We start from the raw sequence: 6,013 nt of genomic DNA, 5'->3' as shown, positions 1-6,013 counted from the left end.
TTATGGTTACCATATGGATTATGTTTAACATCCTACAGTTATAGCACTTTAACTTGAATTGCCACAAGTTTAACTTCAATAACATGCAAAGACTCTGCTCTTTACAGCTCTATCTGCATTTTTTCAGTCGTTGATGTCACAAATTAGATCTTTATATATGTTTTATGGTGTGTCCAAAAACCTATGAATAATTTTTAATATATTTGTAACTTAAATTATGTAGAAAGCAAAATGTGGGAGAAAGTTACAACAATACTAGCTTTTGGACTAACAACTGTTCTTTCAATGTATTAGTCTCTTAAATCATGTATAACATAAAAAGTGTAATTACACACCATTATTACAATAATAATAGCTCTTTAGATTGCTCAAATATTTACCTTTATTGACATCTTTATTTCTTTACACTCTCTAGTGTCCTTTCATTTTGACCTACAGTCCCTTCAGTATTTCTTGGATGGCAGTCAAGTGACACCAAATCCCCTCAGCTTTTGAAGGGTGGTTTTGCTGGACCAGATTCTTAGTTGACAATTTTTTTTTCTTTTAATACTTTGAACATATCAGCCCACTGCCTTGTCTCCTCCAAAGTTTCTGAAATCTGTTCTTATATGTGACAGGTTGCTTCTCCTTTGTTCCTTTCAAGATTCTCTCTTTGTCTTTGGCTTTCAAATGTGTTTTGTATGGGTCTCTTTGGCTCATTACACTTGGAGTTCATTCAGCTTCTTGGATGTTTATATACATGCCTTTCATCAAATTTGGGAAATTTGGCCACTAATTCTTCAAATATTCCCTCTGCTTCTTCACCCTCTCTTCTTCTGGGACTCCCACAATGCATATGGTCTCCACTTCATGATGTCCCAGATTACCTAGGTTCTCGTCATTTTCTTCAACCTTTTCTTTCTGTGCCTCAAACTTGATAATTTTCATTGCCCTACCTTCAAATTAACTGATTCTTTTTCATGCCTACTCACATCTGCCTTTGAATCCTCCTAGTGAAGATTTCATTTCAGGTATTGTATTTTTCAGTTTTAGAATTTTTTTATTTTTTTAGGTTTTCTGTCTCTACCAATATTTCCATTTTGTTCATCCATTGTTTTCTTGACTTTATCAATGTCTTCCTTTAGTTTTTTAAGCATTTTTAAGACAGTTTAAAGTATTTTCTAGTAGATCCACCATCAGTCCTTTCCATGAACATTTTCTGTTGGTATGTTTTTTTCTTTGAAATGGTCATATTTTACTGTTTCATTGTGTGTTTTCTGATTTTTTTTGTTGAAAACTGGACATTTCAATCTAATAATGTGGTAACTCTGGAAATCAAATTCTCCTTCTTTCCCAGGATTTGTTGTTGCTTGTTTTTTGTTTTGTTTTGTTGATTGTTATATGTACTATGCTGATTATTAGCCTAAGGTGTAAACTTCAGGTCTTCTCAGGTCCTTTTTGAGCCTACATCTTTCCCTGGGCGTTCATGGTCACTTTCAAATTTTTGCCATACATAAGATTGCTTTTGAGTGTCCTAGGTTTTTTAAGCTTTTATTTATTTATTTGAGAGAAACAGAGAGAGAGTGAGAGTGCAAGAGCAGGGGGAGGGAGAAACAGACTCCCCGCTGAGCAGGGAGCCCAAGGTGGGGCTTGATCCCTGGATGCTGGGATTATGACCTGAGTCAAAGGCAGACATTTAACTGACTGAGCTACCCAGGCACCCTTTGAGTGTCCTAGTTTTTAATGTTTATTTCCCAAATGAGGACTTTTAAATATCCTAGAAGTCATGTCCACCAGAGGGTGAGGGGCTTGTAACAATGAGAGGAAACACAAGAATAGCTGCTGCCCCTTTGTGTGTACCTCTGTAATCAGAAAGAGCAATCCGGAATCAGAGCACAGATCTTCATTTGGGGGGTAGGGTCTTTTTGTTCACACTGGTTCCCACAAACTGTGTGCAAGCTGCTCTTGAAATGCATGCACTACTGCCTGCCATGGGGCTGGTGGATGGGGAGGATGTGTAGCTGCTACTGTGCTATAAACTGCAATGGATTAAAATTAACTATAGTTTACCCTCGGAACCTTCCCCTGGAATTTGCAAGGTTCCAATTGATTCTAGGGTTCCAAAACATTTACATCAGACATATTCTGCCAATGCAATTATTATCTCAGTGGAAAAGCATATTCCTGTTGTTTCCTCCCTTGTCATCTTCCCAGAATCCTCTGCTGTATATAATTTTATATAAAAATGCAAAGTGTGTAATTAATATAATTAAGCTAAGCTTTTTTTTTTTTTTTAAAGATTTTTTATTTATTTATTTGAGAGAGAGAGAATGAGAGAGAGCAAGCACATGAGAGGGGGAGGGTCAGAGGGAGAAGCAGACTCCCTGCCGAGCAGGGAGCCCGATGCGGGACTCGATCCAGGGACTCCAGGATCATGACCTGAGCCGAAGGCAGTCGCTTAACCAACTGAGCCACCCAGGCGCCCTAAGCTAAGCTTTTTGTAAGTGTAGTAGACTAATCAATCAGCAGGAAGAACTTATATTAGCCTATTCTATGAAGACAGTAAAGAGAGAAAGAGGATATTGAGTATATGTAGTAAAAAAAATGATTCACTGTTGACAGAATAAGAATGAAAACAAGATAACAGGACACTTTTGGGGTCTTACAATTTTTAATAAGATTTGACCCTATAAAATGTTCTTCAAACTTTATTATTTTTCTTCTTTGTTCTCGCCAATAAGTGACATGCTAATTATAGTGCTTGTCTCTCCAACTAGAACAAGAGCTCTGCAAAGGCAAGATTTTTCTCTCATTCACTATTTCATCTCTATGGATTAGGTTCTGAGAAGATATTTTCAGTGAGTAAATCTAAAACAGGTAAACTTAGTTCAGTGTGCTTAAATATGTATGTATAAAATGTAATTTCTTAAACATTCTGGTACAGAGTTAATATTTTATTGGCAGTGGGAGAGAACCAAAATTTATAAATCATTTTTTCTACTCTAGATTTCCTTTTTTTACATTTTTATTATTATAACATGTTTATTGAATATATTTGGCTTACATTTATGAAAAAAGAAACACTGTTTTCATGAGCTAGGTTTAAATACGGGAAAGGTTGTACCAATAAGACGGGTGACACAGGTAGAGAACTTACCCTAGATTTTTCTTATCCCATAAAGACTGAATGTTTAACAGTCAATTTCTCATTCAATATGGAGGATTATCACAATTTGATAAATGTCATATTCTCAGAGGTTATACTAAGGATTTTTGATAGTTTGAAAATTAATTTTTAACTTAAACTATATTAAAGATTAAGAAAATTCAGTGTTTAATTTCACTTAGAGAAGTAAGAGATTGGTTTTTTAGATCTCTCAAATCATTCAGAATTGAAATCATGTTTATTCCTTCATTAGACACCACGTTCTATAATTTCTTCTTTAGAAAAATAAAAATTATTAGTGTTATATTCAAGGTCATATTAATAGAAGCATTATTTTCCAAGTATATTGTGATAATTAATATTATTATATAGCCTACTGGAGAAGATTGGGATAGATTGCACTTTGGTGAATGTCACTGAAAGATTCACATACAGAAAAACAATTAACATAATTACTCAATCCTAAATCAAAATGAAAACATGCACTGAGAAGGTCCTTTGAAAAGAAATATGCTAAAGAATTGTGTAAGACTTACTCATATATGGTTATTATACTAGTTTTCCACTAATTGCAGAAGAATCACTATTTTATTTCATTCTCCCCTGCTGAAGCTCTATTTAATGTCTTTCAATCAAAGAAATACATAAGAGTAGAGGAATAAAGAGACACGGTACTTTCAGATTTTACATTACCCCTTACTGAGTAACATCATATTTGAACATGTTTTTATATCTCTTCATTTGTGGGAAAATTAGCTCATGCATGTATAAGTGACAGAAAGGAAGTTGTCATACTGAGAACAAATAATTTTGTGTGAGACTCACAAAAGAAATAGTTTATTTAATGAGCAATTTAAAGGTCATCTGGAAGTTTGATAATTTTGGAAACTTAAGAGAAATTGCAGTATGTAGCATTTATAATATTTATTTGATTACTTGAATAAGTAGAAAGCCTTTATGTTGACTTTACGGTACAAAATTACATCTGCTACAAGTCAGACTCCGCTTTAGAAAAAATAATGCAAATGGTAAAAATGATTTGGAGGTTAGCAAAATAAAAAGACTATGGTTCAACTTACAGTTTTTGATTTTGTGATGGTGCAAAAATGATGCACATTCAATAGAAATTGTACTTCAAATTTTGAATTTTGATCTTTTTTCTGGGCTAGTGATATGTGGTATGATACTTTCTCGTGACACTGGGTAGTGGCAATGAGCCACATTTCCCAGCCAGCCACGCGATCATGAAGGTAAGCAACCAGTACACTTAAAACCATCCTGTACCCATTCTGATTTTCACTTTCAAGACAGTATTTAATAAATTACATGAGATATTCAGCACAATTAATAAAATAAGCCTTGTGTTAGATTATTTTGCCCAGCTGTAGGTGAATGTAAGTGTTCTGAGCATAGTTAAAGTAGACCAGGTTCAGTTATGATGCTCAGTAGGTTAGGTGGATTAAATGCATTTTTGACTTAGGATGATTTCACTTACTATGTATGGGTTTATTAGGATAAATCCCCAATGTGAGTAAGGAAAATCTGTATACAACTTTATTTTTGGTTGGAACTGAAAGAAACATTAAAGGTTACCTAATTCAAAATCCTAATTTTTCAAGTAAGAATCAGAAAATTTTATATTAATACTAGAAAATGTGTTCACTGACGGAAGCCACATCTGTAATAACTTAAATGCACACAAAATTTTTTGTAAATTTCTGTAGTTTGTAAATTATCTACTAATGTGTGGGTTTTTCTGCTATATGTAATTTTTTATTTTATCAGAGTTCACATCTAGTTCTTGTTTTTAAGCCTCATGTTGTCTGCTGTATGGACATTTTCCTCTTCAGTACCCAAGCAACCCCTATTTGTCATTGGAAGACCAACTCTTATGTGTCACTCATCCCCTAACATAGGTAGTGATTGCTTCCCTCTCTGGGCTGCCATAGCACTGTGCTTAAAACCCTAGAATAGTGAATGCTACTTTTTTTTTTTTAAAGGAGTGAATAAAATTTGATTTTTGTGTTTTAGATAATACTTAAATATTAAGAAAGCTAAAATTTTAAAATTTAAAATATGTTGGTCAGATTTATCTATACATTATATTCACGTAATGATTCTGATTTTACCTTTCCAAGAGCAGTTGCCCAGGAGGAAAGAAAGGTAACCTGTAGTGGTCTTTGGGGCTTGTAGCATCTTCTCAGGCCAGGTGTCCCACAGCAAAGCAAAGAATTGAAGTGAAGAAGCAAGAGTCCCTTCCCCTCCCCTCTCCCCTGCTCCCTTTTGTTTTTATTTGAGGCATTTCCAAAAACCAAATGCAAAATTAGGTTTGGATATAAAAAGCTAGATGACTACCTCAGTTCAGAACTGTGTTTCATTAGAGGAGACCTGGCACAGGCAGGACATGAATTGCCCCTCATCTACAGGGACATAGTGACAGAAGTCCAAGTCACACTTAAAAGTCATTTGCGATCTCTGAGCAAAGGCACAGCTAGCTTAACTCTGTAAAGTGAGGGGATTTGACCAGACTGGCTATCACGTGCATCCAGTCAGGAAGGCTAGCTTCAAGGCTCAGCTGGGAAGACTCGCCCTCTCTGCTAAGGCAGATGCAGGAAGGAAAGTCTATCATACTCTGGCACTAACCTTCTGATACAAAAAAGAACTGTATTGAGAGTAAAGTAGATCAATAAAGTGAAAATTTTTACCATACTTGTGGGATAAATTAATATTCAATAGTTTAAAATTTATGTATGCTATAAAACACTGTGGCCAACTATAGTCCTAAACAAATAAACCGAAGACAGTCCTGTGAGGATATTAAATTTGAGAGTAAGCCCAGTGAATTACTAAATCCTGAGAGCCCATAAT

Source organism: Phoca vitulina, unplaced genomic scaffold (assembly GCF_004348235.1).
Source record: "Phoca vitulina isolate PV1807 unplaced genomic scaffold, GSC_HSeal_1.0 scaffold14, whole genome shotgun sequence".
In the NCBI taxonomy this organism is placed as follows: domain Eukaryota; kingdom Metazoa; phylum Chordata; class Mammalia; order Carnivora; family Phocidae; genus Phoca; species Phoca vitulina.
Note: the sequence above shows the minus strand (reverse complement) of the source record.